Source organism: Dermacentor andersoni, chromosome 7 (genome assembly GCF_023375885.2).
Source record: "Dermacentor andersoni chromosome 7, qqDerAnde1_hic_scaffold, whole genome shotgun sequence".
NCBI classification, from domain to species: Eukaryota; Metazoa; Arthropoda; class Arachnida; order Ixodida; family Ixodidae; genus Dermacentor; species Dermacentor andersoni.
Window position 1 is genome coordinate 1,078,934 of NC_092820.1, and position 7,158 is coordinate 1,086,091.

General features: G+C 44.9%; 1 non-coding gene across 1 annotated transcript; it reads left to right on the forward strand.

Moving 5' to 3' along the window:
* The first annotated feature begins 5,820 nt into the window (after positions 1-5,820).
* Positions 5,821-5,893, forward strand: TRNAT-CGU (transfer RNA threonine (anticodon CGU)). The gene has a single exon. It is a non-coding gene; the product is annotated as a tRNA-Thr (tRNA).
* Positions 5,894-7,158: the final 1,265 nt, after the last annotated feature.

Sequence of the window (7,158 nt, forward strand, 5' to 3'; positions counted from 1 at the left end):
AGTTTCGACCATAATAATAATAATAATAATAATGTTTATTTCCATCGGGATGATGTAGGAGGTTGTGGGTAAAAGCTGCTCGTAAACGGCAGCTTGACAAAGGCCCACAGCCCCCTTCTACAGGCCAACAACAGCAAAGCCGGGAAAGACGCACAGAAGTATACACATAATCTCTTCGCAATTTAGCAGAGCCAACAATAACAGGATCATTTCATAAATGAAATAAACATACAAACAAAGAAAATATAACAACAATCAATACAACAAGTACAGAGGGTATAAAGCTGTACAATAAACACAGGATTAAGTATACACATTATAGGAATACAGGTGGAGTTACTAAGAATGTGTGCAGTGAAGCTGTCGTAATTCACATTTAGATATTTTAAGTAGGTCAGTCCCGGATTTTTTACAGTTGTTTAATAGAGTTCGAAGTGTGAAGGATAATTTTTCCATTGTGTAATTGGTTCTAGGAGTTGGTACAATCGACTCCTCTTTATGACGGGTAGGGTAAAACACAGTGCTCTTTTTCAGTAATGACAGCTCATGCAGACATACAAGATGATATTTTAGTTCGCGCTGGAATGCAAGTGCTAGCTTATAATTGTAAACATTGAATACTGGTATTATGTATGCTTTGGAGAAAAGGCCTTGCGAGTGACTGTTGTATGGTAGATTAAAAGTACTTTGATAAGCTTTTTTTGAAGTATAAAGATCTTTTGCAAATTTGTATACGTGGTTGTGCCCCAGAACAAGAAACAGTAATTAAGATGAGAGTAAAACAGCGAATTATGAAGCAGGATCTTTACTTTATACGGGAGATATGATCTGTAATGGCAAATAATGCCGACTGCTCGACCTAACATAGTTAGAACAGCATCAATGTGACCATCCCATAGCATGCTCTGAGAAAATGTAACACCCCGAATTTTAATATTTGTGATTTCTATTGAAGCGCCACCATAACTTAAGCTTACATGAGAATTTAGGTGCCTCGATGTAGGTCTAAATATTACAGCTTTCGTCTTTTTAACATTTATGTTTAGATGGTTTACTATTGACCACGTTTAAGCTTGGTAAGGAGAGAATTCGTGTCATTGTGTAAGATATGGCAATCTGGAGCAGATAGAAATATACTAGCGTCGTCAGCATACAAAACATATTTAGGTTTAGTAGAGATAGTGAGATCATTGATGTAAATGTTCAAAAGAAGCGCACCAAGGATGCTGCCCTGAGGAACACCTTTAACTATAGATTTTAGTTCAGAACGATACGTTTCAATTTGAACGAACTACTGGCGAAAACGGTAGCATTATTTGATAGGTTCAAGAAAGTGCCCTCGGATTCCATAAATTTCCAGTTTCTTCAGCAAAGTGAAGTGATGAATACAATCAAATGCTTTAGAACAGTCGAGATAAATACCTAGTACAAAGTTCTTTTACCAAATTCCGACAAAATAAATTCATTCAAGTCCAGCAAAGCTAATTCGGTCGATTTGTTCTTTCTAAATCCATATTGAGCACCTGAAATAAGTTCGTGTAAATCAAAGAACGAGCAAAGCTATTCCATAAGCTGGATAAGATTGGATAAGAACGAGGAAAGCTATGGATAAGCTTCTCCAAGCCTTTTGAAAATGTGGGTAGACGGAGATGGGTCGGTAATTATTCATCCCATTAGGATCACGCTTTTTGAAGAGCATAGTTACTTTAGCGATTTGCATTCGCTTTGGAAAGCATGCACTTGTTAGGCAAAGGTTAAAAAAACGGCCGTGGCTTAGCTTGGTTAAGCCTGGTGATTGCGAAGCAATAGTGTGTTATTCTCGGATCAGCTGGTAGTATGGCTGGTGGTAGTCTTGGGTTATGCTAGTGTTACGGCTTACAGTGAATCATCTAAGCACCAGCACGTCCAGGTGCATCTCGGACTTGAGCACGCCGTTGGCGAACGCCCGTATCGAGCTGAAGGACGAGAGGTCCAAGTAGCGCATGACGACGTTCTCGATACTCGACACCCGCCGAACGTCGGCGGCTGCGAGGAGGCCGCTGCTGCGTTATGCTAGTGTTACGGCTTACAGTGAATCATCTAAGCACCAGCACGTCCAGGTGCATCTCGGACTTGAGCACGCCGTTGGCGAACGCCCGTATCGAGCTGAAGGACGAGAGGTCCAAGTAGCGCATGACGACGTTCTCGATACTCGACACCCGCCGAACGTCGGCGGCTGCGAGGAGGCCGCTGCTGCGTTATGCTAGTGTTACGGCTTACAGTGAATCATCTAAGCACCAGCACGTCCAGGTGCATCTCGAACTTGAGCACGCCGTTGGCGAACGCCCGTATCGAGCTGAAGGACGAGAGGTCCAAGTAGCGCATGACGACGTTCTCGATGCTCGACACCCTCCGAACGTCGGCGGCTGCGAGGAGGCCGCTGCTGATGTCGCGACACGCGAGGATGACTCGGGCGCCACGCCGCGCCCCTGTGAGAGGAGCGGGAGTTAGGCCGCCGTTGGTGGCTACCGCCTCGCCTCGCGACGGCGTGAGATGGGGCCCCGTTTTTACACAGCTGGTGTGACGTCACTGTAGGTCACGTGGTGTGACGTCACGCAGCGAGGTCACGCTAAAGGTCAATGGTGCCTACCACCGCCTCCATTACCCATGTAAAATCTGCCTTCCGTAGTCCAGTCCTGAAGCTGTCTAAATTTGGCACAGTAATAGATTGAAAAAAATGGGTGTTCGGCTTTTGCATCCTTCTAAATTCTGCTTCTTTGCCATAACAAATATCGGAAGATGGTCGCTAAGACCACGTGATATAGCTCCTGCTGTGATGTCTGTATTATCGAAATTTGTCACAAAAAGGTCTAGCAGGGTTTCATTGTCTTTCGTAATTCGGGTCGGTAATGTGATTGCATTATCGCAACCATTTGATGTAATAAGCATTTTCAGGTTTCTTTGTTCGCTAGTGTTTGCTAACATATTGTGACACACTGACGAAGAAGATGTCAGCTTGGTCGGAAGAAGACGCTCTGGACTTCGCGCGCTGTTACCCTCCTCCATAGCATTTTCTCGTCAACTCATTTGCCGAGTGATCGGGGCTTAGCTCCGCCTTCACTGGCTCTGCGTCATGATGCCACGTCGTGTCGTCTACTTCCGGTTCTCTATGCGCGAACGCGCGAAGCCTCTCCAACCTCTCCGGCAGCTGCTTGGCAGTCGACCCCAAGCGAGAGCAATCGAAGCAGCGTGCGTTGCGAGCATTCTGTCGCAACACCGAACGTGTCTGGTATTCCTGCAAACACAGGCGAGCTCGGCGTTTCGACGAGCTGGTGGAGGCATAAACTCAAACTGATGAAGCAACTTTAGCGTAGACGTACGTGAGCGGCCTGATCGGTCTGCATGGTCCAGCCACCTGTTGGCGCAGAGCTTAAACAGCCAAACAAAGCGCTAATATTGCTCTCACCAAGTGTAAAACATTTTAAACATTTACAAAAACCAACGTGTTAACGATTACACTCCTGTGAAAAATTTACAACAGCAGCAATGAAGAACACATTTCGTTATTGCTACTGTGTGATTTAGCTCTGTGCCACCAGGTGCCTGCACCGTGCCGACCATTCACATTTGGCCTTCGGCTCATCCCGTGAATCGACACGCTCAAGCGGCCAGGCCCTGTCCTCTTGCGCTTGCGCTTACCCTAGTACCAAACTCGCGAAATGAAATTGGATTAGTAATTTTCCGGTGAAAAGTGACGGCCGCAAACGCGCAAATCCTGGCGCCGATCGGATAGCGGCAGTCCGATGCGCTGAGCCACGCAGCTCGTCTGCTGCCTTGCAGATGGACACAATGTCGCAGCTTGACATATTGCCAGTCGCTAGGCTTGCAGCCCACAACGCAACAAAGTCGAATCATGGTTCTCGCGCAAAGACTCTGGCCGCGGAGCTCCCGTCAAAATGGAGCACGTTGTAACCTAAGCAGACGACGCTTTCTGTGTGCCGGAAGTGCTTAAGTGTAGTGAAAAATTGTTTCTTGTGCATTCTGTTTCTGCTACTTTCTTTTATAGAAACAAATTACTAGCATTCCAACTATTACGAACATCATTTGTTCAGCATCAAGGTGGAAAAATTATCTATGAAGCGCCCTGTGCAGCCAATCGGATAGCTCGCACTACTGACGTCAATTGAATGATTTACGTCATAAGAGTCAAAGAGTTTAATCAGACAACGTATGGTAGAGTTGCCTAGGGCGCAGACCAAAAGGCAAGTGGATGCCTGACAAGGAGTCTGCGCCCTTCTTGCTCCCATTCGAGAGCACAAGACATTCAGCGCATAAAATATACACTAAATGAGATGGAAATACAGAGTGATTGTTTAATATTCAAACGGGAGTGATTTTATATTGAACATTTATGTACAATTGGGAAAATACTGTAAGAAACAGCAGAAAAAAAGGACTGGTCATGCCTGCAGTGACATAGATACACAGTGATGTTATTTTTGAAAGCTTTGAATGAGTTACTTTCCTGGATAATGTTTACAGCAGGATGGTGATCGTTTAAAAAACTGGAAATTCTGTAGCTACGTTTCTGGGTGCCGTAGTTCGTACGTATTTTTTTCCTTATTGTAACATATGTGTCGGGTGTTGTGGGTGTGCGTTTTCGTTAGATACTGATGAAAAAAGCGGTAGGATTGGAATGCATTTGTAGGTAACTAGCTAACGCTATCTTTTTGTTTATAACATTCCACAGTGTAAGCAGGGGTAGAGGCGGCTGAAAATTCCGCCGAGTAGTGTGCTGCGATCGGCAGCGATGTATATGTTTAAAACCTTACAATAAATTGCACGCTTTACGCGGATCACTTAGATGCGCCAATTAATGATCAGAAGGACCTACTCTACCGACTCAGTACGTTTGTACAAAATCGTCAAAATTGTTTCAGGGTTCCTTTAATGAGCCGACATGAAAAATTCTTGAGGCAGAACGCTCCCTAGAGGACACGTATCAACTTCCAGCGTATAACCAGAATTTCCTATGGGGCCTAGTGAGGGGCCCTTTAAGCACCACTAGCCAAACTTAACTCATTTATGTGTGTGATCTAAGTAGCTCTTCTCGTGACTTATGTTCCTTGTTATGCAAAAGAAAAATTTTATGTGCAACTTATTTTACCTGTGCTTAACATGTTTCCATAGTTCTCCAATATACACATGGTAAGGTAAGCAGATAACAGGGTGCAGTACCTAAATGAAATAAGGTTGCCTACAGGCAATACCTTTTTCTGGGACCTTTCGTTAGTACCATATGATCCCAATTATGAGGGTTGCAATGTGGGCTTGTTGGTAATGCATCTTCAAGGCACACACCGGTTTTCAGTTGCTTATCTGGCACACATATTGTATTTATGTTTCGTCGCAATAAATAAACTTGTTTATTTCAAATGTTATCCGCATTTCAATTTATGCTGTAGTGTTTGTTTCCATGCTTCATGTGCAGGGATCCTTCGGGAGAGTGGGTTCTACGAAAAGCTTGAACAGTTGAATGGAGACAACCACCGATTTGTCTTGTATGGAGACGCTGCCTATCCACTCCGTCAGCTACTCGCGAGACCATATGGGGGTGCGAGGCTAACAAAACAACAGCAGGATTTCAATATTGCTATGAGCAGCGTCTGAAACTCAGTCCAATATGGGTTTGGGAACATCATCGCCGGATTCGCCTTCCTAGACTTCAAGAAAAACCGGAAGATACTACTTCAGACCGTACCTCGAATGTACAGAGTCCACGGTCCGATATTTATTAGTCATGAGAAGCCATAAGTTTCAGAAAGTGGATGAGGAAACGGCGCCGCGGTAGCTCATTTGGTAGAGCATCGCACACGTAATGCGAAGGTTGTGGGATCGTTCCCCACTTGCGGCAAGTTGATTTTTCATCCACTTTCATTTCCATTATTTATCGTTTCTTTACTTCATTTATTAGGCACAAGCAATTTCCCTTATGTTGTCCTTGGTGTGAGTGCTTGTTGGCTTCTTAGAATAGGAGAAGTGTGATGCGTGCACCTGCTCCGTCGTGACGCTTTGCAGGGAACGGGACAGTGGCGCACTAACCCGCTCATACCCCTGTTAGACGGGCGACCTTAACCGCGGTTAACGTAAGCACGGTTATCGCTAAACGCGGTTAGCGCGGTTGCACGGCAGGCGAAACTTCGGTTATGCCGCTAACCGCGGTTAACCGCCAACCGCATAGAGTTTCATACAATAATTGTTGTACGAAACTATATGGCCAACCGAGCTTGGCAACCTCGGTTTAGTGTAACCGACGTTTAGGAAACGGGAAGATGGCAGACGGCACTGCTCCTGAATGCAGCGCTGGCACTTCCCAGACATAGCGTTTCTCACTATAACACCTAGAGGAAAATCTGGCGCCACCGCCTACGGGAGTTTCCTAAGGGGCACCCTGTCGTCATGGGAATGACGGTATATATATATGCCTACGTGGCTTATGTTGGCTGCTGTTGTAAGAGGCTTCGCCTAAAACGTGGATATCGCTACACAAATAACGCGTTCTTAAATTAAGATCTTCATAAAATGTTTCCATTCAGGCATATTACATCTTCCAGTGAAGTTTACTCACCTACAATGCTTAACCAAGCGAAGCGAAGCAAGAACAGACGACAAATGTTCCAAACGAGCACGAAACTTGTCGTCTGTCCTCCAACTTTAGCGGCCCGCTGATACTTTAACGTTTCGTATAATTTTACATACAAGAACAAGTTCTCAATGAGAGCAGCATTCCGGGCAAGTTGGTAATCCATTACTTAAATGATATTGCGCGACAAAAAAAAAATGACAGGGACGTGAGAGACGACGACACACCAAGCGCAAACTTTCAATTAAGTTTATTGTGCCACTGCGTCAATTTTATACATGGGAGGCAGTGTAGACGGCGCATGCGCTTACAAGAAAATGAAGTGCGAATTTATCTAACATAGTTACGAGTCATGTGGTGCCACCTCCAAGAAACTTAATTCTTTTTCTGTGAGAGCCAGAGACGGGAAGCTAACACACTTATAACCCAATTCATCACTTACAACCCAATCATCTGCGCTTCAGATATTTCACGGATGAGCTGCGTGCTGCCACGGGAAACAATCGTGCATTGATCCTCAAGAGGTTTGCATCCAT